The sequence below is a fragment of the Dryobates pubescens genome, chromosome 26 (assembly GCF_014839835.1).
Source record: "Dryobates pubescens isolate bDryPub1 chromosome 26, bDryPub1.pri, whole genome shotgun sequence".
NCBI classification, from domain to species: domain Eukaryota; kingdom Metazoa; phylum Chordata; class Aves; order Piciformes; family Picidae; genus Dryobates; species Dryobates pubescens.
In genome coordinates this window covers 6,599,429-6,624,749 of record NC_071637.1, presented here as the reverse complement: position 1 = coordinate 6,624,749, position 25,321 = coordinate 6,599,429, and the positions used below count along the sequence as shown (strand labels likewise).

General features: G+C 39.2%; 1 protein-coding gene across 1 annotated transcript in view; it reads left to right on the top strand.

The window, feature by feature from the left end:
* SULF2 (sulfatase 2) overlaps nt 1-25,321 on the top strand; it is a 153,462-nt gene that overhangs the window by 39,229 nt on the left and 88,912 nt on the right. The window contains exon 3 of the mRNA XM_054173421.1: nt 8,563-8,629. The gene's annotated coding sequence lies outside the window, so the exon portion shown is untranslated. The remainder of the gene's footprint in view (nt 1-8,562; nt 8,630-25,321) is intronic.

Below are 25,321 nucleotides of genomic sequence, written 5' to 3'. Positions count from 1 at the left end.
CTAAACAGTAGCGGGTGGAAAGAAGCCTTGTGAATGAGAGGGCGTTCCTCTTGTATTGCACTTGGAGTCCATTTCTTTGATGGGTGAGAGCACAGAGTAGAATCTAATAGCTAGAGTAGAAGAAACATGAATTCTCTTGCTCTTTTTTTGTTTTCAACTGCCACCACAAAGTAGATAAGAATTCAAGAACTTAGTGTCTGTCTGGGAAGTTTCATTCCTTGGTACTTGATAAACTGACACTCTCCAGCATTTTGAGTTGCTGCGTTGCTTCTGTGATGCTTGACTAAATTGCTGATATAGTCTTTCTGATACTTCTTAGACCTCTCAGCACTCTGAAGGTATGTATGTGACCAGTGCTTTCTAAACTTTGTGAACTGCTAACCTACAGCTTTTGTTTTTGTCATGGACTTCAGAGAACAAAGCTGGATCTGCCTTTGCAAAATTATCTGTGGTTTTCATCATGATTGTTAGTAAGAATATATGTGTCAGATGGGGAGTACAGAGGGTGACAGAGCAGTCTTGCTGACCCCTGGCCAGAAAGCTGTTTTCTTAGAGGCTGAAGGTGTTTTGTAGCCTTCAGCATACCTTTACAGGTTTGCTAAACTATATCGGTTAAGTCGTTAGCCTCATTGTTTTGCTTGTAATTAGCACTGCAAAGGACGTTTCCTCCTTTTAGATAACTTGTTAACATAATTCAGCTGCGGTTTATGGTGTGATCACATTAGGCAAAAGACTTGTTTTGGTTTACACTTAATGAAACTATCCATGTGTCTAAACTGCTTATTGGTGCATGTGAAGAGTCCATGGTTCAGTTCACCAGTAATCATTGCAGGTAAGTTCTTGCCTGATATAATCCTCTCTACCGAAAATGGTACATGCTTGTCTTTTGTAAAGCTCAACAAAGGAAGTAAAGCAGTTACTGTGGGAATAAACAGTCATGGCAAAATGTAAGGCTATGGAAGTCTGACACTGAGGATACAAAAATGGTACAGTAAGAGCTAATAATGGTGTCTAAGTTTATTAGTCATTCAAATCACAAGCTGTATGATTACTACAAGAGTATTCTTTTTGAAAGTTGCATCAGGTAAATGAGATATCCAGGCTGGAATGATTCTTATTCTTGTCTTTAAATGTGGTTTCCTAAATTAGTGGCTCTGAATTGCTTTCTGGAGAAACCACCTTTATTCCATTACCTGTACACTGAACACAGTATCGTAGCCTGGACATCTAAAGAGAAGAGCTAATATAATGTGGTGAATACATCCTCACACTTCCTTAATATTGGATTCTAACACTTTTGTTCAAATCATCTCTTTCTTTCTAGCAGAAAGATTTGAGGAGTTCATTATCTGAAACACATAATACCAGTAATGGTAATAGTATTTTTATCAATCCTCTTTCACATGAGGGGGAAAAAAAAGTAAATGTGCTTAGTCAGTAACTGCATGATAAAAAAAACAATAGTGTTAGTTATTCTAATCACAGGTAATTCACAGGCATCCCTTCTATTTTTGTCTCCTGAAAATGTTAATTTGTGCTGTATGTTACAATCAGTAATCAGTCATGTGGTGTTTTGTGCTGTTTTGACTACTCTGACTACTGGGAAAATATTAGCAATGGTGAAACACTTAGAATGCCTATACTGCAGTGCATAGCTGCCACACACGTGAAAGAGTGACGAGTGTTCAAATGTTTTGAGGAAACTCAAAAGTCAAGAAGGTGGTAGTGGCAGAATATAATTTTCTAGTTACACGTGATCACTGTGAAAGCGTTGCACAACAGGTTTGAATAGGGACCTTTGTGTGTTTAACTTCAGTTAATCATCTGGCTAGTTTGTTCTAATGGCACCTTTTTGAAGTTTTAGTGTTCTAAATCCCCTATAGCAAGTCTGGCTGTGATGCCTTGGAAAGAAGATAATGACAGACTTACTGCTTTCTCCCCTACCACATGCCTAAAGATAGCTACTTAAAGGGTAGTAGGAAAGGAATGACAAGAAATAGCTTGTATTTTTGCTGAGCAAGGTGGTGGAATACCTACTCAGTACATTCTAAATTCATTTGACCTTCTTTCACATTTAAATAATTCAGGGTTTATGTAGTAGTTCCTCTAGTCTGTTATTCATCTTCCCTTACCAACATTCATTCTTCAGCTTATGAATTGATACAGTTTAACATATGATAGGTTTCAGGTCTGATCAGTCTGTGCTGTAACTTACATAACTTTTGAAAGTACAGCCTAAAACCTTAGATGGAAAGTTTCATTTTAATACTAAAGCATTTTGTGTGTATATACACACACATCTTCATAGCTGCATAAGAAAGCAGCTTTCTAAAGACTCATGAAAACAAGAGGAAGTTTAGAACTTAATTAAATCAATATTCCTTTAATGTTAATAGTTGCCATCTTCAGATCTCACTTTCTCCTGTGATAAAGATATTGTTGGAGAATAAAAGTCACAGGAAACTTCAGTTTTCCTATGACTGCCACACACACTGCCAAATGTTTTAAGCTGTCAACTGTATTTCTGTATTGTAAAGTATGCAAACTAAAATTGAGTTAATACAATTTTTGTTATAGAAAATTCAAAATTATCACTAGCAAAAAGGTTTTGTTGATTTCTGCTGTAACGATTTAGCCTCCTTAGCTTATATACAACAGATTGTGTGTGATTTGGTTTTTAGCTATGTTTTCTCTATTCCACAAAACAGTTCTTAATCTGAGAAGAGCATCCTTTTTCATCTTGCCCCAGTCTGGCTGCATTTCTGTAGATAACACCAGTGATGCATGGTGCAATCAGTTGTGGCTCTTGTGGATCCTGTGCAAACATGCTTTTATCAGAGGTGTCTCAGGTGCATGGATGACCACACAGTCTTACTTCCAAATAAAACATCAAAATGAGAACAATGGCAACACTTCTTAGGTTTTTTTACTTCTGTATTACTTTGTTCAGTGTACACTGCAGAGTCAAAGGATGTGTACCTGTATTCCTTAAGTGTTTTGGACATGGATTCGATAATTCTTAGGTACTGAATTTCTACACAAAATACTTTGTTTCCTAGGTGAGTGTTTTTCTTGATGTGAAGTTTGTATACCTTTTTGTTTTCTAACTCACTCCCATTGTGTACAGCCATGGGAAATATTGGACTTCAGACTTCATGCTAGATATATTTCCTATGAAGTGTTCTGGACATTGCAAGCCAGATACCATGTCCGTATCCTTAGCTTTCTGTATGGAAAGGTTTGGAAATACTATCTGTTGTATTAGGAAGATATACTTGGGAAAACATGCTTATCCCTGATGTGAATTATATGTATGACTCAGGGATATGCAGAAGCAAGAAAATACACATAGCCACTGAATTTTGTTGTCTTTACCTTTGTAAGTGTTGCATTATAGTTCAGTGCTAATGGTGCTACTGCAGAGCTCCATAATAGCGGCGATAAGCCTTTTGACCCCAGAGATGAAGAGTCTACAGCTAGCAAAACTGGAAAACAGTTGCAAAGCTCACCTACTCTCTATTGTGAGTGCAGTGTAGCACACAGATAAGCTATCTTGTATTCTGTTCTAGGAGTAATCCAAGGAAAACTTCTGAGAGTCATGGATTTTTGCAAACAGAGCCATCAAATCTGTGAGAAGTGGTGCATTATATTATTCTTGCCAGTTCACGATGCCATCCTTCTTGATGCTGAAAGGAAACCATAGTTGTGCATCGAGATAACTACAAACATTGTGTCATTGTGTCTTGAATGAGATTCTTGATTTTTCTGGGCTATCATATTTTGTCTTCTGATGCTGAGGGACTAATGATAGCCTTGAGAATATCCTGGGAGAAAGGAAGATGAAAGATTTATAATTGCTCCATAAAAATGCAGCTCAACAAGTTTCTGAGAATCTGTAAGCAACTGTAAACAAATGCTTTGAGTTTTATTGTATTTCTGAGGAAGCAAGGTTTCTCACTGGTTTGCTTCTGTACGCTAGTTCCAAAATGTCATCTTGTGAATGATGAAGGCTGATCTCTGCTACTTAATTGTTTTGCTGGACAGTTTTGCACATTACCTTTTAAATGGTTTGTGGATTTGAAATTTGGAGTCCAGAGTTAAAGCAATATGATTTACTTGGTGTAACTCTTAAGTGTGTAGAAACTCAAAATGCTCCATGAATGTATGTAAAAGATACTTGGGTTTCTGAAGCCCTGTAAATTCTGAACTTGTAGCCAGGGCTTTCTTGATTATGACTAAAGAAATTATTTCTTGTGACCAACACAGTTCTCTCTCAGGATATGGAAGAGAGTATAAGTTCCTTAGAGGGCTTACCTCACCATCATGCAATTCCCATGTACTTTTGGACTTAAATTCTATTCTGATGTTAAAGCAGTTGTGTATTATTATCAAACTAATGAGCTATTTTCACTGCAAGGTGTAGAACATTCACTGCCTTTATTCTTGGGCACCGTATTCCTCTGTGCAAAAAAAACCATGCTGGTGGTGAGCTCACTGCTCCAAGAAGTTCAAAGGTGTAGGTGACACAGGGCAAGACAGTGGAAAAATCAGTTTCTCAGAGTGTTAATGTTTAAAATACCATGACCTACATCATGGCTGGTAATTTTTTTAAATTGAGTGCCTTTCTGCAATTAGTGACTTATCAGTGCTCTGAAAAGCAAACATGACCTAAGTCAGTGCAGCCTGAGTTCTGTTATTCAGCATCACTGTTACAAATTACTTATTCTTAGGATTTTTAGTGTAGTCCATCCTTAAAGAGCTTAAAATTTTACTTTACTAAGCTTTGCCACTTACATATTAGAACAACTCCCTTGGCAGTGTTGCAGAAGCTAGTGCTGAGGAGTGGAGGAGTACCAGAATGGAAATTACTGCATACAGTCTGAGTGTGTTACTTAACTCAAAATAATATTTTTGGTAGAAGTTTTTCATCATTCCCATAAAATGGGCTTTTCAAAAATTCATCATTTTCCTAGTGCACCTTTCAAATTGAAAAGGTTATAGCTACACTTTACAAGTGATGAATCACGATGAAGGTACAAGGCAAAAGTATCTTCTGTGCAACTTTGCTGCTGCTTTGGCAGTGGAAGGCTGCTTAGGCAGAGTTAGTTTACTCTTACTGCAAAGACAAAGATTACTGCCATTATTACAAGTTCCCATCAACTTTCCAGAAGTGCCAGCTCAACCCACACAGTCATCGACTGAAAGGTTTGCAATTGGATTAATTAGCCTAGATTAATTAGCCCTGAACTGTTAAGCAGTGTGATAGCATACTCGTTGTGCTTGCATTTCTGGAACTAGTGTATTACTGTGCTGCCTTCTAAACACATCAACCCAATCAGATGTAGCCCATTGTACCAACTAAGACTTGTCACTTAACAACAAAAATGTCGTAGGAGGAGCCAAGTAAAGAAAAAAACCCAAACCAACCCTAGCTGACAGAACTAGAAAGTTGTCATGCTCTGTTAAAGCCAGCACTGTGGGAGGATGAAATGCATGTGCTGCTACAAAGTCTGTCAAGTGTTTGCTGACAAGGGAATGGAGAGTCCCAGGTAGCACAGATTGTTCTTCGCTTTTCTCTTGGGACAATTCAGCAGCAGACTGAATCTAATATAATGTCTTGTGTTTGCCTCCTACACTGATTTACTATAGTAACGGCTATGTAAATAATGAAATACATTGGTGCTGGACAAAAATCAGCTAATTAATGTGTCATATATTTTGTACTAGTGCCAGGATATACCTGGGTACCCTTTTACCATATTCCTCTTGAAAGGCTTTAAAATACCAATACACATGATAAAACCAAGATTACAAGTAGTGTGGAAACTGGATTTGACTGTGAACTGCTTCCATCTTCCTTTGATTGTTGAGGAAAGCTACTTAGCACAGTATTTAATTACTTATGGGTTTCAGTTCAGCTTATGATCTTGTGAAGAGAGGAGAGGTTTATCAGTGTAATGCTGAGGTCATATGTCCTAGGAAGAAATGTGTTTGGGAAACAAACTGTATGTCAGAGGTCTTGTAGGGTCCTCTAGTCTTTGTCCCTAGGACAGAACAAAATGCCTGAAGAAAATTTTATAGGATCTATGCTCCCCTCCCCCCAAAACTCTTTAGTCTTTACTAAAATATTTGCTGTTTCTTTCTGCAGAATTCATACCAGATGTAAATTTCAGTCCTTACTGAAAGAGCACAACTGCAGATGCTTTGGGTTGTTTTTGAGATCCAAGTTCTTTTGTAAATCAGTGTTGGTTTCTTTTGTTGCTCAATCTTGGGTGGCCGAATGCCACTTGTCCCTCTAAGAAGTTGGATGCCAACCGCTCAGGGGTCACATAATTATGTTGTTGCAACTGTGTTATTTTCTGAGATTTTTCTTCTTTCTTTGGGCACATTTTTTATGCCAATGAGTTAACTATTTATTTCATGTATTATTAGAAACCAGGAGTTGAGTTGAAAGATCCAGGGTGAGTAGTTACCTATTTGTCGGGTTTACGCTTTGAAACAGAGCAGCAGTGGCAGTGTGTGGCTGTGCAGGTGTGACATGGCTTAATCAGCATGAGAAAATACGATTTCTCCAGGAAGCATGCTATTTCGGGGTATTTACATTGACACGAATCCCTTGTGAGTTAAACCATTTAATATATGAAATGGAAAAAAGTCCTTCTAATCTTCCTTTTGAATGAGCCGTGAAATAGGATCCATGAACAGCCTGAAGTGTGAAGAGGTTACTGTGGCTTAGTTCCAGTATTTTCTAAAAGATACAGGAAGATTTTTCACTAGTCAGGAGCTTTAAGAAGAATTTATAATCTCTCGTGAAGTAGTGCAATATGTAGCTGAAAAATGTCCATTTTCATTGGCAAAAGCTTTCAATACTCTGTCTCGAAGTGATCTTGATGCTCCCTAACAAATGCATAATGTACTTCCTAGCAGACAGCAGTTCAATAAGTGTGTGCTGCCTGTAGTTGTACCTCTTCTTCAGGGAAAAAAAACAGTGCTCATGTTTCATGTCTGCTCTAATAGACGCTGAAGTGGCTACAATTGTATTTTAAACTTTGTTTAAAAAATTTCTTATTGAAACTAGCTTTTGGTTAAAAGTCCTAAGTTTATGGTGCAAGACACCTGAAGAGCTGGGATTTGTAGTGTGGGAAACTATTTTTGTAATGCACTGACTTCTTAAGGTGGTGCCAATTTTTGAGGCTTCTTTCAGGCAGCATGGTTTGTCTGACATGAAGCTGTCAATTCTGGTGTGCAAATTACTAATACTGGCTTCACGTGAACGGTTTTAAACTCTTCCTAATACTTGTTATGAAAAAATTGAAAATCTTCCTTCCCACAAATAACCTATTCTTATGAGAACTTGACTTAGACGTAAAAGCTAGACCACGGTAGGTGAATAGTATGAACCACGGTTGCTTCTGTGAACAGGTTTTTAATGATCCAGCGTTTTCTGCTGTGCTGACTATTTATAGCTCTACTTCATCTGTCTGCAGGCTTGAGACTTGAGCACATCTGAAAATTAGACCATCTGAGAATGTGCTAAAATGGCAGTGTCTGTGCATACAACACATTTGCTCCTCTGACAGTGCTGGTGCTGCAGGGCCCTTGTGGGGCCCATTTCTACTTCTCTCAGGTTTATGTATCCAGCACTCCTAACTAGTATCATCCAAAATAACTCCCTCTATTTTTATCTATAACAGTAGAGATTAAGAAGTCTACCCACGTACCAGATCTGGAGCTTACCACAATATGAAAGGGAGTCATAAGGAATTGGAAATGTATCAGGAGCAGACTTCTTGATGTAAAGAAATGGTGCTGTTGGCAAGTGTCAGAGTTATAGCCTGCAAGACTGCACCTGCCCAACAGACTGCAGACTGTCCTGGCAAAGAATCTTTGTTTCTCAACTTGGGTAGTAATAGCAAGATCAGCAAGATTTGCATTTCTTTTTTTCATCCCTCATTACCATCACTCCTAAATCCAATGCCCATTCAGCATCTGTGATAGGAGAACTTGGAAGTGAGCAAAGTAGTGTATCACTCCATGTCTAATGCTAGTAGGACAACTGTATGTATATTACATAACTGGGGGGGGGGGAGGGGAGTGTTTTGAAGAAGAGAATACTTTGAGAGGCCAAAGTAGCTCTATGACAGGGAAATGAGGCTGCTTAGGGTTAGCTTTGTGAAAAGGTGTGGTTTCACTGGTGGTGGTATTCTGATCTTTGCCTGATACTTTGTTCAAAGTCAGTCTTATTATTATTAATGCTGCTTAATGGTTGGATGGAAATCCTTTCCACAGGTGTTGTATGGAGCTATTATGTCTCATGTATGTTATGAGCTCAATGGGCAGAGTTTTTACCACGTTCTGAATAAATTAGCATCTTGGTAGGGGGTTTATACCAATGCTGTTGTGCTGCCTCTTTGGAGGAGACCTCGGATTAAGGTATTTGTCATGTGCTCCAAAAATCTAAATGTAATTATAATGGATTGCTTTAGTTACAAGTGTAAATAAAAGCAAAACTGTGCCCAGGAGTGAATCACTTCTCTGTTTGTTCATGGTCATATTTTACAGCTGGTACCACTGGGAAGCTTGATTACTCACCTCCATGTTCCTCTACAGAAGACCAATTGCTGACCTTGTAAGTCTAAAACCTTCTTGTACTATGTTAATTGCCTAGTCTCTGTGGCACTTAAAATTCACTCACATATTCCATGAGGAGTTTTGTAGACATGTTCAGTATTTATTTACCGATTACTAGTTTTGCCTGAGGAATAGAGCACAAAGTTCTCTTTTTGTATACAAAAAGAAGTAGTATAATAAAATATTTGTTTTCTAGGAAATCTCTTTTGTCAAATAATGGAAAGCAAATATTTTCCTCACAGCTGAAAAAAAAAATTGCCAAGTATTTTTTTTTTTTTGGTGGATCTTTACAGAAACTGCTGTTTTCCTGAGAAAACTTGAAAACAGCATGTGTTACTGTAAGTCAGTGTAGTTGTATCAAGCTTACTAAGATGCATTGATTTCTGACAATTGATGATCTGGTGTGAGCAGAAGGGATGTAAAATTCTGAATATAGTTCTTGATAGCGTGACTTCTCCATCAAGTAGTACTAAAATACACTCTGGACTCTGTAAAACTGTCATGTTTGTGATTTCAGTGTCCTCAGTTGCTAAGGTAATCTTGCTTTGTGTTGAAGTAAGTCCATCCTGTGTCCAGTATTTTACACGGTATACTGAATCTTTCAGGCAATTATCTGTCCCTCCGCAGTTGAAGACCTGTGGTCCAAATCTAAAGCCAAGACTGAGGGTCTGGTAATACATACCATCATGGAAAGGCAATCTTTGACCCTCACTATTGGTACTTACATACCTCAGTCTGGTAGTTAGTCTTGCTTTTAGATGTCACATCCTTCCACAAGCTGGACAAGAATGACTGTTATTAATAAGATTATTGCAGTATATTGGTACTAAAGGCTGGTCTTGACAATAAATTCAGGTGACAGATTGGTGTAATTAATAGGATAGCTGAGTGCTTGGCCATGTTGGAATCTTTAAAGCATGTCCTATTTAAAGATCAGCTCATTTACCTTTTATTGGAGTAGGGAAGCAAACATCTGTGCTGCTGTTTTGCTAATTACTGCTGATGTTTCTGCTTAGACAAGCTGTCTGTATTCCCTCTCTTCTGCACTGCTCAATTTCTTGCATTTTGAGAAATCTCTTCTGTCTTTGTTGCTCCCTTCTTGTTTTCTGAATGCTCTAAAATTCAGTTTAGGGTATTTTCTCTTTCTGCTCTTTGCCCTTTCGTTTCATCCTTTGCTCTGTTGTAACTGCAATTACAATTTAAACGAAGACCCACAACTGTCTTGCGATGCTGATGTCGAAGAACATGATACAGGATAAATGCACATATGGAGGTAGAGGGGAGTGGAATAATGCTGGTGGATTGTGCCATTGCTGGTCTGAAGATTTGGCCACCCAATTATTTGTGTCTGGAAGTGTTCTGTGGTTGACAGATTTCACAGAAGCAGGAGAGGAATCTTTCTTGTTAAGAAGTGACCAGATGAATGAATTAGTCCTGACTTTCTATTGCTTCTTTCAAATGAACCCAGAACGTTAATCCTATGATCTTTCTTTTTTTAACTGTTTTACTTGCTAGTAGCATGATCTATAAAGGACAAAATATGTCTGAATTGAAAAGCAGGCAGTCATTTGGGGATTTTAAACTTCCCTGAGCACAAGAGGTAGGTTTCTATTCCTACATTGTTGCCATTATGTGTCTTTACTCCTCGTATAGAGGATTTTTGGTGTAGAAAGTTTTCATATTGTGCTTCCATTTAGGACATGCCAGAGAAATTACTGAAAATATTGGTTATTTTTTATTTAGTGTCAGTTTCAGGGTTCTCTAATTTTGTTCCAACTGAGTGTGTGGTGTGAGCAATGCATCCTTATTAATCTGTTGCAGAGTATCTTTTATGTCGTTTTATGAAGACAAATCTCTTACCCAGTATAAACAGTTGTGGAGTCTGGTGGCAGTTGGGTTTGTGTGCATGCTTTTGTTTTGCTAATGTTTTTTAAGATGTGGTCATATTTTATGTTATGTGGTCATAAAAATTGAGCAATTCTTTCTCTAGGAAAAAAGAAAAGGCAGCTCTGCTCTGCAAGAAGTGAAATAAGTGGAATAAAGATGACCAAACTTTACCTTTCAAAGCTTCCGAGTTTCACTGTGAATATTTTGCACAGCTTGAGTTGCTTTGTTGTAGACCAAGGAACTTATTCTGTTGCACAGCCTTTGAGCCTGATTGTACTGAAGTATATGGGTAATGAGAAACACTGCAAAATCCCTCTAATTAAAATGAAATTATTTACAGCACCAGCAGCTGCTGGTTGTGGTGGCTGCAAACTTCTTTATATTTGTTCCAATCTTAGGAATTTGGAGCATGTAGGATTTAGCTTTGCTACAATTCAGACTCTTGGCAGTTATGTAGGGGCTATGCTCAATCCTTCAGAAGTTAAAGCAAGCCAAGAAAATAGATTTAAGGGGCTTTTTGGGGGTTTGGGCTGTTTCATGGGGCTTTTTTCTTATATAAAGCAGTGTTAGGCAATTTCTTTGGTTGACATAATTATTACTGTTCCTTGATGATACAGCAAGAGAGGAAGAAAAAAAAACTGCTTAGCAGCTCACATGTGAGCTGCTAGAGAAACCCTATTACAAATTTAATTCTAAATCACATGGAGACAGCACTCTGCTGACCTTGCTATTGTGTGGCTCTCAGGAGAATTACATCTTTATTATGATTATTTTGTCCACCATCCTAGGAATCTGGCTTCATCCCCCTTATCAATGGGGAGCTTTAATGGAAAGCAGTGGCATATTTGGCTCCTATCCTTGACTCTTCTCCAGCAAGGGTTACTCATGGAGCACTTGCCACTCTTGCACGCAGAGATTCCATTTCATTACACCTTTGTATGTTCCCTGACTGTGACAGTGCACTGTATGGTCCTCAAAAACTGCAACTTTGTCTCTGTTGGCTGGAAAATTAAGCTCAAACAGGTGGGGAAGTGAAAATGGATTGTCACTGAAGGGTGGTTGATGACAAAGAGATGAATGTTTCGAGAGTTGCCATTTTGAATTTGAGCTCCTTGTAAACTGTTCTAACAGCTGAGGTTCTTCTGTAGTTAGATAATTAAACATGCACCCATCCCCTTTTAAAGTTAATTTTATGCTTGTAAAGTTGAGCAGTCAAGTGTTTGTAGTTTGACCCCTTGCACAACTGTATTATCATTATATGTGACCATCTCATTAATGTTTGGGGTTTGGTTTGCCTCACTCAGTGTGCAGGACAGATGGACCTTGTTGCAGCATTTTCTTTTTGCTGTCTTAGTGCCTGGCTTATCAGGCACTATTTGACTGTAAACCTGAATGCAGAATTAGCAACTGCTTCTCTTAGAGCAGGTATTAACATAATGTCTAAATACTTTGTAATTATTAGTTTCATTACTGCTACCATTTCAGACAAAGGAATGATAGACGTGACACACCCAAGATTAAAATGCTGTGACTAGCATAGGAATATAGGGACTGATTTGTCTAGATGACTCTGTTTATAGCTTTCTCTAGCTGAACTGTCACAAGCATGTCCTCTGCTTCCTTTGCTGCTGAGCATGTAGAATGCTTCTGAGACACTCAGGAAATGGTGGCCACTGATCTAAGCTGTCACCTGCAGAAAAGCTTTGCCTTCAGTATTTTCTCAGACATGCACCAGAGGTCGTTTATAGTTAAATTTTAGCTATGGTTAAACATTCTTCTTGTGGTGGAGAGTTGCTTTGTTACTGCTTGGGATTTTTTGGGTGTGTTTTGTTGCTTTTGCTGTTGTGTGGAAGACTAATGCAGGCCAGTCTGTGAGAAGAGTGATGGGAACCTTCAGGTTCATACCATTATGTACAACTTGATGAGTGTAGTAAGTGCTGTATTAACAGCTTGTTATCCTCTGCATATGAACCAGCTGTGTTGAAGGCACTGAAGGTGCATCTTGCCAGCAAATTCAATTGTTTGGTGCCAACAGAAAGGGAGTTTCAGCAACTGAGGTCGTGTGGGTTTGTGTTAAAGCTCCAGAGAGAGGTATGAAGGTGTAGTTAAAGGACTCTGAATTCTCTTCTGCACTGCCTCTCTGTTCCTGTAATTCTAACTTTTTTTTTTCCTGGTTATTAGAATTACTTAAAAGCAAATGAGTGCCTCAGCTCTAATAGGAGAGAGGAAACAGGTTAAAGAAATGTGGCACACTGGCTCTGTGCCAGTAAATTTATGGAGCAATTTAGATGCGTTCTGAGGATACCAAGTACGAATATAGTTCACTAGAGGGTAGTTAAAGATTTGTACTATTTTAAAGATTCATTATAGGCACTTGGAAGTTAAATGATGATAGATGCCACAATAAGTTTTGCATTTCGTTCTGTCTCTCATTTAGTCATCCCATATATTAAAAACCAACACTGTGTTTGAAGAGAAAGGATCAATTAAAGATGTCTGGGACAGGTTCCACTGTCTGTGACACTTGTACAAGTGAATTTATTTGGTTGTCTAACAGGATGTATATTTGTTACATAAGAATTATGGTTATTGCTGTGCTTGAGGGCAATGATTTTAATGTAGAGGGTTTTTTTGTGGCCTATGAAATATAATACTTCTATCAACAGCACATATACCAAATTATGTCCTGGATCTATAATCCCATTCAGTTACAAGACTGAACTCAGAAAGGGCTGAATAATTTTTGAGTAATCTGCAATAATATTTGGTGAACTTCAAATATGTTATATCTAATGTATAAGATTTGCTACTGAGATAGCAGCAAGATAGCCATCTGACACTCTTTTCATAGATTTGTAACCTTGTTGATGTTGAACCTTTCATCTTTGGAAAGAAATAAGATTTTTTTTGTCCCAAGCTGACATTTGTATTATCTCAAATAGATTCTGACTCACTGCGAAGAGAAAATATTCTGGGTGTGAGACTCTAGCAGGTAGAGTGGATTATACTGTGCATAGTTAGATACAGGCTGTAGGCTGTCTTAATGCTTCTGGACAGAGATGAAAAGGTCAGTGTGCTTGAGGAGGATTATTAAGGAGACTAGGGTATGATGTGCTGAGCCTGAAAGATAACTTTGGAAGAGAAGTGGAATCCAACTGGTTCAAGGAGGTTTTGGTGAGGGTAGATTGAGGGTGATAAGAGATGACAGTGAAAACAGAGGGACTTAACTTTACAAGTCTGTGGATCACAGTAAGCTACAGAAAGTGAAACACTGGAATATGATTTGTGTAGTATCTCTAATACTGGCAAGGGGATGAACTGAATAACAGTCTAGTATGGAACAAGCACAATTCACAGTTATACCCTTCTTTTTGGGGTCTCTGTAGAGCTGAGTAGAGATTAGTTACAAAGAGCTCTTTTGTTTCTGTCTGATTTTGTACCCATGAGCTTTGCAAACAACTTCTTTTAAAAGCCCAAGTTCATCTTGTGCATTGTCTCAGGCTTTAGCCAAGAACCTAGAGTGTTTATGTCACAAGCTCATACCTCTAAGGTGTTAATCATGTATTTCTGGGAATGTCAGTGTAGTAGTATAAGCCTTGCCCTATTGAAGTGCAGAACCTTTATCTTTGCTAGTTGTACGTGGATTCTTCCCTTTTGGAGTGGGTGAATGTCTCCATAAAGCACTGTCTGTGAAGCTGTAATGAATTGTCAGAGCCCTGCCAGTGAAGTCCACTCTGCTCCAGAACATAAAAATGATCTGTTTGTTACCTCTAATGTCAGGCCTTGTTTCCTTGAACAGTAATTGATGTCAATTGTAGATGTTGTCTATGAACTTGAAATTGTGTTGTTTATCTGCTAGGGACCTTGAGAGTGTGATCTAACTCAGTCATGGTGGTATAGATTGCATCTGTAGTACAAGAATTGTCTGGGGACATAAATTACAGCAATTAAAATTAGCTAGAGGAGAGAGAATGATGCATTATTAATTGGCATAGTCATTAAAGTGCTACAAAGAACCTAAAAGAGATACAATGTCAATACTCAGGCACTAAAAGTGACAGGCAGTGTGCTAAGACCAATGATTGTATTCCAAGCCTGAGGTCATTAAGACAGACAATCACATGGAATTTTATGACGGCAGGTTAAGATTACTCCAACATACTAACAGTATGTTGAAATGGGTAATACTCAGGTGGCTACTCTGAAGACTAGTGTCATTAATTTCTACCTGAAGGATGTGTAGCACTTTGTTGTTTCCAACTTCTCTAGAATAAACAGTTGCAAAACTCTATCAGCAGTCTGGCAAGTTTAAGCACAAAATTAACTTTTTCCAGTATTAAATATAATAATCTGAGCTCATGTAAAGAAGGATAAATCTTAGCATGCTGAGGAGTGAAGTTTTAATTAAGAGTCTTTTTATGCTACAGAAACAAAGTCCTGCCTGTGTCATGCTGAGAAATATGGCAGTCTGAATAAGAGGCTCACGGTAATGCAGCTGTATATCAACTACTTAATTATTCATAAACCTTCTTGCCAGTGAGTTTCAGTGATTTACCTATCTCAGCTAATTTGCCTTATTGGAAACACTGCTGGATTTTAACATAGTTCATTTTTAGGGCTATAAATGAGGAATAAATGTTGAAAAGGGAGTGTCTTTCATGAGAAAGAAGTTTTAAGAGGCGATTGGCAAAGTAAACTTCCAATACTGGAGGTTTAGGACAGCAATGTATTTGTTTTGACAACTAATGGAAGAATGTATCTCTACTGGGCAGAGAGTTAAAACTCCAAAGGAAACATCTCTGTTTTTTCACGTTGAAAGGATCCTTGGAAAGCTTTGGCTTTTTGTAACTTACCAATGCTTTCCTATTCTACTTGTTAAGAATTCAGATTTCTAATTCATCTCACTGTCTACCCCAACATTTAAACAGTGAATGTGATTAGCTTTGCTGTGCAGATGCCGAATTGAATGGTCTCTGTTGATTCAGAGAAGCTGAGTAGTGTCAGAGTTCAGTTACTGTGCTTTCAGGAAGGCCTTCTGTTGCCAAAATGAGCTTTCTTTTTTCTTTTTCCAAGCTGCATGCCAGAGGCTGCATCAGCATGCACTGGACTCAAGAAAAGCATGTGTGTATAGCTGCTGAAAGAGCAATGCAAGAGTACATCTACGTCTTCTCTAAGAGCAGCTACCCACATAACAGTTCTTCCATTAGTAAGTTAGAAGGCTCTCTCTTGGCATGTGTTAGATATGTACCTGTTTGCTTAAATAGATGGTTTTGACCAGTTAGTATCCTTTGGGGCACCAACAACCAGAAACACCATGATTCTGTCTCTTTAGTCTTCAGGCTGTGGTTAAAAACTGCCATGTAAGACAGCCTTTTCCCTGCCATTTCTGAGGTTCTCTGTGTTCAGTGTAGTAGCAGAGTTTGTTTTTTTCCAAGTATAATGATTTAACACTATCACACTGAAATGTGTCTGCTTTATTATAGCCAATACTTTATTATTTTGGCTTTAGATACTTTATTTATGTGTTACAGCCTCAAAACTCTGCACTAGTTTGAAGTAACTGCTTAGTAGTCAGAGCAGGTATGGTATGATGCAGTGCACTTCATCATCTGTTTTGTTCTCTCTGGATGTTTCTATGAGTCAAATGCACAATGCCAACCAGGAACTCTGGAATTCAAGGTCTCTGGGGTCTAAGCAACTAACAAGCTTCCATTATTCCTTTCCTGGCTTCCATTAATTTTGTTGCTGCTCTTTTCAGACTTTTTAGGCTGTGTGGGGAATTCATTGCTGGGAGCTATAATCAAGTCAATCCTTAGCATTGAACCAGAGCTGTGAATATTCATTTTAAGTCATATAGGCAAAAAAGTTTGGCTTTTGTGTTCAAACAACGTTTGATGTTGAGTGAAAGAAGTTAAGTAGGTAAGGAACAAAGAATGAAGTCGGACAATCCTGAAGGAGGTTTGTCTGGAGTGTAGCAGTTCCAGAGGCTCAGTGAAGTACTGTGAGTGTTCAGCCACAGTGTAGAGATTGGCAATGCAGGATAATGATGTAAAAAAAAAAATATAAAAAACTGGTTCTGACAGGATATCTGTCCTAGGACAGCCAGCAAGGGACCCTTACCCTAACTGCTTTTGCTTGCTTCAATACGACTATTGCTGTTCCTGTGCGAATTGACCACCTGCCCTCTAGCAGGCAGTAGTGAGCCAATTCAGGAAAATCCAGGTGGTGATGTGGGATCATGAAGATGAGAAAACACTTCTTGACTGAGAGGGTTCCCAGACATTGGAATGGTCTGCCCAGGGCAGTGGTAGAGTCACCATCCCTGGGAGAGTTAAAGCAGTGTGTGGACCTGGTGCTTAGGAACATGGCTTAGCATTGACCCTTCAGTGCTGGGTTGAGAGTCGGACTGGATGATCTTTGAGGTCTCTTCCAACTGACATATTCCATGTGACTCTAGTGACCAGTGCAATGTGTAATTGATCTTTGCCAGGGTTCTTAGCAGCTTGAATGCTTGGCAGTTTCTGTTGTCTGAGCCAAGTTATGGAAGTGCTATCACAAAGCAGTTGTCAGAAGTCTTGGCTGTGCTGTTTACAGCTTCAATAGATGAGATTCCTGATTGGCATTTGAGTCACATATGTCCATCCTGTGTGCCATTGCTGGGGTTACAGCAGTCTAGCCTTATGAGAAAAAAATAATCAGTCACCTATTCAAAAAGAATTCAAAGCTCCTTGGGCCCTTCTCAATCTTGAAATGGTGAAAACTAACAAAAACTTTGATTATATGCTCAGCAGTTTCATTTGCATGTCTGGCATGAACCCCCCCCCCCCCCCCAAAAAAAACCCCAACCAATCAACTCTGTCACTTTCCTGACTTTGTTTTCTCTTGTTTTCTGACCAATTAGTTCCATGTGGCACGTTTTAGAGAGAGTGGACATGATTTATCCCCGCAAAGCCAGGTTCAGAAGGCCTTTGCACCAATTGTTCTTCTGATCTGCTGAGACACCATAAGCACCCTCAAAAACCTTGTACTTTGTTATCACACTCTGTGCTGAAGCATATGTGAACTTTTATTGTTGCTGTGGAGTTCAAATGAGCGTGCTACATATGAATGGCAGTGTGTGAACAGTAGTATTTCCTAAATTGAACTGCTTTCATTTCAATTTTTTACTTTCTTTTTTGAAAGGCTTTTGATGTAAAAGCTTGTAAATCATACTGTTCATGGATCAGCTTTGGGTTTGGTGGTTTGGGGTTTTTGTTTTCCTCTGTTACAAAGTTACATGTTAATGCAACAGACTGTGAGAAGCTGTCAGGGCAGAGAACTTGTAGGTGTAACTGGGCAAGACTTTGAAAGACTACAAATAATGTGCATCTTGAAATACTCGATTTTGGATTTCACACAGAATCACCAAGGTTGGAAGAGACCTCAAAGATCATCAAGTCCAACCTGTCACCACAGATCTCATGACTAAACCATAGCACCAAGTGCCACGTCCAGTACCCTCTTGAACACCTCCAGGGATGGTGACTCCACCACCTCCCTGGGCAGCACATTCCAATGGCTAACAACTCTCTCTGTGAAGAACTTTCTCCTCACGTCGAGCCTAAACTTCCCCATGTGCAGGTTGAGACTGTGTTCTCTTGTTCTGGTGCTGGTTGCCTGGGAGAAGAGACCAACCCCCTCCTGGCTACAACCACCCTTGAGGTAGTTGTAGACCTCTGAAGGACCCTCTTCTTGACAGGATTCTCTGCCAGATACGCAAATCTTCTTGTGACATTTATCACATTTAAAAAGATCAGCTTCACTTTCATTAACAGTTTATCTAGGATCTCTATTCAGTTAACACAGCCAGGGACCAATAGTTCCTCTCAGCAGTGCTGCCTTTCATACCAGAACTATTTTTTCCTGAATTCTTTCAGCCAGTCATGCTGTGAATGATACACCTTGTGTGTTCCTATTCCACTTGACAAAATAAGTTCCACTAGAAAGTTTGCAGTGGCATTTGCCAAGAGATATTGTTTTTACCACCAGTTGGAAATGATAGTGGAGAAAAACAGTAGCCCAACTTTCACAAGTGCTCCGTGTGCATGGTTTCAATTATGTTTGTTGGAGCGCTCAGCATTTGTGAAATGTGGTCTCTTAATGCCTGGAACCAACAGGAGAAGTTAATGTTAGTGGAGGGAAAATATTGATGTCCATTCTTTGGAGTTGAAGGTGTTTGGCAGCTGTGGCTCAAATTAAGATCATGGATACTGTCATGTGCAGTAAGGGTTTGCTAATTCTTGTCCCAGCTGGGGTGTGTGTGTGTTACAGCTTGGAGACAAGCTATGAACATAAGTAACCTTACTCCACAACTTGTCTTGGTTCAGTTCTGTTATCTCATTTGAGATGAAATCTGTCAAATAAGAAATGGATTCAGGCTTGTTTGTTGTGATGGTTTCTTTTTCACAGCAGATGTGAATTATCTGTGAAGGGTACAGAATGTGATCTCATTTACATGGCTGTGGCTATCTGACACACAGAGGGGAATCAGTTGGGGTCTTACTGTGAAATGTGGCATTAATGCAGGTGACATACATTTACATGGGGATTAGCAGGTGATGGATCATATTTTTCATGAGAAACAGTGTGAATGGGTTGCTTTAAGGTTAAGAGGAGAGGCCAGCATGTGTTGCATTAGGAGCTTGAGCTCTTTCATCTTGAAGTTCCCAAGTCCTCTTGCTTGCAGTTCCCCTTCCTCAAGGAGAGAACATAGATATAATTGAGTTATACAAGAAGCTGGGCAATTTTAACCACTATTCTATGCATTTTTATTTTTTTTCTATCTCTTTTCTAAAATAGGAAACTGACATTATCATGCTGTTGATATGGAGTCAGTTGCTGTACTTACATCTGTTGTTTATTGCATGATCTGCTGGATGTCATAGCCCAAGTTAAGGGTTTATCTGCATGCATTTATTTTTTTTCCCCATGTGTGAATGCAGGTCTTCTGACTTAGTGTTTTCTGGTAAACAGAATATAAGCCACCAATCAAAGTGCTACATTGTGTGTTATTTTTATTGCATGCTTGCTGGTGGGGTGCTGAAGTGAGACTCTGAGGGAAAAGGTTTATAAGCAATTGAGAATATACTTCAGCCAGATTACACGATCTGACACTTCTGTAAGGGAGCATGGCTTCACATTTCTCTCTTTGTGGGAATTTGAAGCTGTAAATCTTCCTGTTTAATCTCAGTCTCCTCTGTCCAGGAAATATGTTTTGCTAGGCAGAGGAGCGCTTTGTACTCTGTGGCCTCCTGGGGCTATCCACTTTAATTTTCAGTTTATTATAATTTGCTCTCTTTGTTGAGTCTTAATTTCATTTTGTCATAACTTGGCATGTTGTTTAGCTGCGATTTCCCAAGGTCTGCAGCTCCCCTGCCCTGGTCATGTCACTTTTGATTAAGCAGTTGCAAAGCCCTTTACCCAGCTTCTAAAGGGTAAAAGTCAAAAATCAATAATGTGCCAGTCCTCCCCAAGTGCAGTAGCAGTCAGAGGTAAATGAATGATTAAACATGATGAATAACAGTGTAATGGAAGACGCAAAGTAGGGAAAAGTGCTCACTTTAGCCTAAACTCAGAGATTTATTGCTGAGTACTACAAATAATGGAATCATCAATCTTCCAAGGACTGAAAAAGGCATCTGCTGCAGCCAGTTGTAAATGCAGTGAAAGGAATCTTACCTCCTCATCCCTGCCTGTTGTGTTCCACTTACTCTGTAGTATCAAGTACATGCTGTGTAGGAAAACCTGTATGTGAAAGTGGTAGTTAAAATTTGGTGCTTCTTGTACAACTGAAAGCTGTTAAGATTGATTTGATTAGCAGAGAAGAGAACAAAAAGCGGGTATCAGTTATGAATATGCATACAAGCAAGCCAATATTGACATGTTAAAATGGTTCTAAATGACTGGCAGATTAGTTTTGTAAGCTGGGGCTGAGATTGTAATTGTACTTAGTAAAACAAGGGGGAAAGGGATATTGCTTAAAGAATGAAAAGAAACTTTTCAAGGAATAAGGAAAAGAAGGTAATTTAAATGTTAAAGCCTCAGTGGGATAATAGGAGTAATTAGATGATAAACGTGCAACAGTGCCCAGTGTTTCTAAGTTAATTCTGTAATTGTGTATTGATGGGGCAGAACACTAGCTGGAGACAGAACAGTTTTTCTTACCTTGCTTACCAAAGAAGAAGAAAACATACAGAAATGGAGAGTGCATCAGTATTACATCATTAGAAAAGATTTGTTGACTGTTTGTGGCTGTAGCTTCTCAGAATTAGAAGTACTACTTGTCAGAGAAGTTAAAGCTTCCAGATTACCTCAGCTCCTGCAGCAAGCAGTGCTATGGATTTCAGTTGAAATCCTGTGTTTTAAGAGTTTTTGATTTGCAGCCTGACAGAGTAATGTCTAAGGTGTCTTCAAGTTGTCTCTACATACATGTATTGGTTGAGTGAACTAAAACTTGGTGTTAGAACTTGTTCTGTCTTTATGAGAAGTGTTGGGTAACTTCAAGTATTGTGAATTCAGAGGCTCATTCTCTGAGTTCTCAGTACAAACTCACACGTCTAGATGCTTAGGTGAATCCTGTAGTGGGTGCATCATCGCTGGTTTGGGTTTCATAGACACGGCTCTTGTCTGTGCTTCTTTGATTATTTTTTTTTTCTCTCTACCAAAAAACCCCACAAATAATCCTTTGACTTTGAGGTCTCTTCACTCCCTATGTTTCCCATGACCTATTAGTTACTCTGTTATTGTTTTGTACTCTCCTCACCGAAAGTACTTTTATGAAATCCACTTGCATAGGTCTCTTCTGCAGGATTAGGGCTTTCTCTGTGGAACTTGAGAGATGATGTACATTTAATTTCTTCTAGCGGTTCTGATATTTGATTTACTTTGACAGTGAGTTTGGGAAGCTGGTGCAAAATGGCCTGCAGCCATCCTGGATCCCTTGATCTCTTGACCAGTGACACTTCTCCATATGATAGCAGCAACCTCTTTTCATTTATTATACACAGTATTATTTGCCATGGGTTCTGGAATTGATCTTTCAGCGCTATTAATTTTAACCTTTTTTCCTTTGGAAGAACAGAACTTGTTTTCTGGGGTGTTTCCTAATTACTGTCAAGTAGATAATCCACCCCTTTAACATTCTTGACTGAGTAATGGTGCAAGAAATAAAAAGCTTTCATGAAGAACTTGCAAAAACCCTGTCAGAAGCTGTGTTCTACTGGCCAAGAGAAGGAAAAAAGCACAAAGGCTGTGACTGATTTGCTTCCTAATCCTACAGAGTAGGGTGTTATCTGTGTTCTAGCAAGTTCATTTCTGCTTGGCATGATCAGCCAGGCTGCATCATTGAACTCCTAGGTCCATTTGAATAGGAACTGCCCTATATTAAAATCTATTACATGCAGTTTCTTTCTTGGCTTTCATTCTGTGCCCAATTCCTCCTCATATTTTCTGGATTTTTATGCCTTTTGGAGCTATTTTAGGGGAAGAGATCTAAACACATGTATTTATTTACTGTCTGTATGGACAATAGTGTTTTAATTAATTCATCTTAATTGGTCCTGTCTTTCTGCCAGTCTGGAATTTAGCTGGGACAAACGTGTTCTGCTGGATGTATTCTTGGGTTGATCTCTTCTCAGTAAGTGGGCTAAAAACAGAGATACTTTTGATGTAAGATTATTTAAAAACAAACAGAAATTACCCCCAAATTTAGTTTTTTTTTGCCTTTGGAAAACAAAACCTGTATCCTGCTATAGTGTATCTCATCATTGTTCCCTCATAGGTGTTAAAATTTGGAAGTAGATTAATGTTCTTGCTAGAGGCTCTGGGACTGGGTCCCATGCTGCAGCTCAGGCCATCAAATTTTCTGCCTTCAGCAATGGCATAAATTGCCAGCTGACCTTCTGTCAACTGTTTTGGTCCTTTGACCTTTGTTCTTTTATTGGCTTCCACCACTTTTCTTCTGAGATGAAGAATGTCTGGAGAACTCTTGCTCCCCATTCCAATTGGTACATCACCTCTAGGACTTCGCTGCAGCAGCAGAGAAGATAAAAAAGCATGGAGCTAAGTCAGAGGGCTGTGGGCACTGTTAAGAAACAGATATGTGGAATCCCCCAAGTTTTCTAAGAGCTGTAGCTCTGTTCTGTGAGGCTTAGCCTGAATGTGAAGATTATCACAGAAAGAAGACTTCTCTAAAGCCAAGGTAAGTCTTGTGATGTTGGGTCTTGCAGAGGCAGACCGATACTGCTGAGCAAAGTGACTTCAAAACCAAACAGCAGATTCTGTCTTCCTATCAGGAGGAAACTTTTTGTACCTTTTCTTATTACAACTCTTTGAGTTGCTCTGCTGAAAATCTCGCTTCTCACAAATGCTTGGGCCACTTGTGAAACCCAGTACTAGAATCTGACAGAACAGTCTGGCTTGCACTCTACAGACTCTCCCTTTGAGGTCTTAGAGCCTGACCAGGCAAAAGGAATGTGTCCATATTTCCTCTCAATGAGCTTGCTCTGTATTAGAGTGCTTCAGGCAATCTGTGACCCAATGAAAGGCATCTGAACTCTTCATTCCCTATGCAGCTGAATTGTCAGGGACATAAACAGGAAAATAGTTCTTGTTTTAAAGTGACTGTGATTTATGAGGGCTCAGGTGAATAGCCTATGACCTCTTGTCTGAAACTAGCCAGGGAGAACCCTGCATACTTCCATGAGGGGTACACTCCTGCCCGTTTCTTTCTGGAAAGGATGAGAGCAGTTGTGAGGAACTCCTTAAAATGTAGAATCTTCTCCTTCAAGCATTATGAAAGAAAAGGTTGTTTTTTTAAATTCAAACTCCCTCTTGAAGATCTTGCAATAGCTAAATGAAAGTTTATGGTTTAAAAAGTTGCATTAACAAGAATTCTAAGTTTGATAAACAGGAAAAATACAAGTTTCCTGCTCCTGAGGTTACTCACTGGTTCTGTACAGACTGTCCTTTCTCACACAGCCACTGAATAACAGTTATCCGTGTACAGAGTTGAGAGGAGAGAAAGAGAGCAGGTTAGAGGACTTGTAATCTTCTAATTCTCATTATTGCTCTCTGGTGCTGATATTTCTGTGGTCTTAGTACAGGACCACGGGTTGTCTTTAACCCTTTTACTCTCAATGTCAGGTGTGGGCAGCTGGAGGGAGCCTCTGACACTCCACAAAGGACAGTATGTTCATCTCTGCCCACAGCTCCATGTTGTGAGGGCATGCATCTGTTATGTGATGTTGGTGTACTGTGAGGGAAAGAGACCATTTTCATCTCTGTCCTGAGGCCACTTCTACCCATTTTAATGCATCTGAATTCAGAGGAGCCCAGGGAAGTTCAGGGAAGCATTAGCTAAACATGTAGTAGAGCTCATCCTTCACTATCAAAGGTAGCATCATGTGTTGCTTGTCTGTGCTCACACCTAGGGAGCATTGTGATGAAAGCATCATTTCACAGGGAGGACAATCTTGGTATGTAGCAGCTATGTGAATAGTACCAGTAACAGCTGGGTCTTATTTTTTTGTCATGAATAATTGTAGATCTGCAATTAAGGATCTTAAAGCATGGGCATAACTTTTCCTTGTGTTGCTGGGGCAAACACACTGACAGTTAAGTCTCAGGTATTGATAAGTCAATTAACTTGGTTGTGGATAAACTATACCAAACTTTGTGGCTATCATACCTGTGAAATTTGAATCTGATTCTTTCCTCTGTGCACATTGTCTTTTGTCTACAGCAGAAGTTGCTTGATAGCAGTTTTTCCTCTCCTCAGGGCAAGTTCTTTCCATGCATACTGGGAAATAGTTTCTACATCATGTTAGAACCCTTACTGCTTATTTGGAAGGCTTAGCTTCATGAAATCTCCAACAGCATGGTAACCATGCCAATCATGTCATATTAGTCTCGCTTCTCTCAGAATGACTTACTGTCTCAACATTGCTGCAAGCAAGATATTAAAATCACTCTGCAGTTGGCATACAGAACAACCTAGAAATTTCTTGTGAAGTATGAAACTAATTTCCTTCCCTGAGTTCTCTACTGATGTTCCTGGAGAAAGCATGAGACACGTGATGACTTGGAAAGCAAGTTAAAATTTGTCTGTGCTGGCATTGTTTGTGTAGGAAGTTGCTCATGGATAAGTTCTGGTGTCTTAACCTTTTCATAGGAAGGCGATTCCTGTATTCAAGAAAAATTGTTAGATAAGAAATTTCTCATTCTTTAAACATTCATCAGCTCATCTGGAGTAAAACTTCTGGAACTTCCCATTGGCTCACAAGGATCATGTACCTCCCTAGAGCAGAATGAGCATTTGATCAGTTTGTGGTCTTCTGTCCTAGACAGGAACATGTTAATTTTTTATTGAGTAAATATCTCCTCTTATTAGAAGGGTTTCACTCTGTGCACTCTCTATGAGCCAGCTTCGTTTCAGTTCATTACATGGCTTTTCAGAGTTGTGCACACCTTCAAAAGTGTTACAGTTCTGAGTTAGATGCCTTTTGCTAGTGAATGTCGACTGCATCCTCACTGCTGTTTGTCCCTTAGGAGCTGCTTCAGGAGTTCCTAGTATTCAGCTGATATTTTTCAGTGCTGACCTCAGCTGCATTAAAAACATGTTGGAACAGACATTGTTTCAGAAATCCTTAATGATAACAGCACCTTTTCACAAATGCAGTGTTCATTAATCACACAAGGGACGTTATTTCAACACCAAAGGCTAGGAGGGGCTGGCCATACATCTTCATTGTTGCTTATCTGTCAA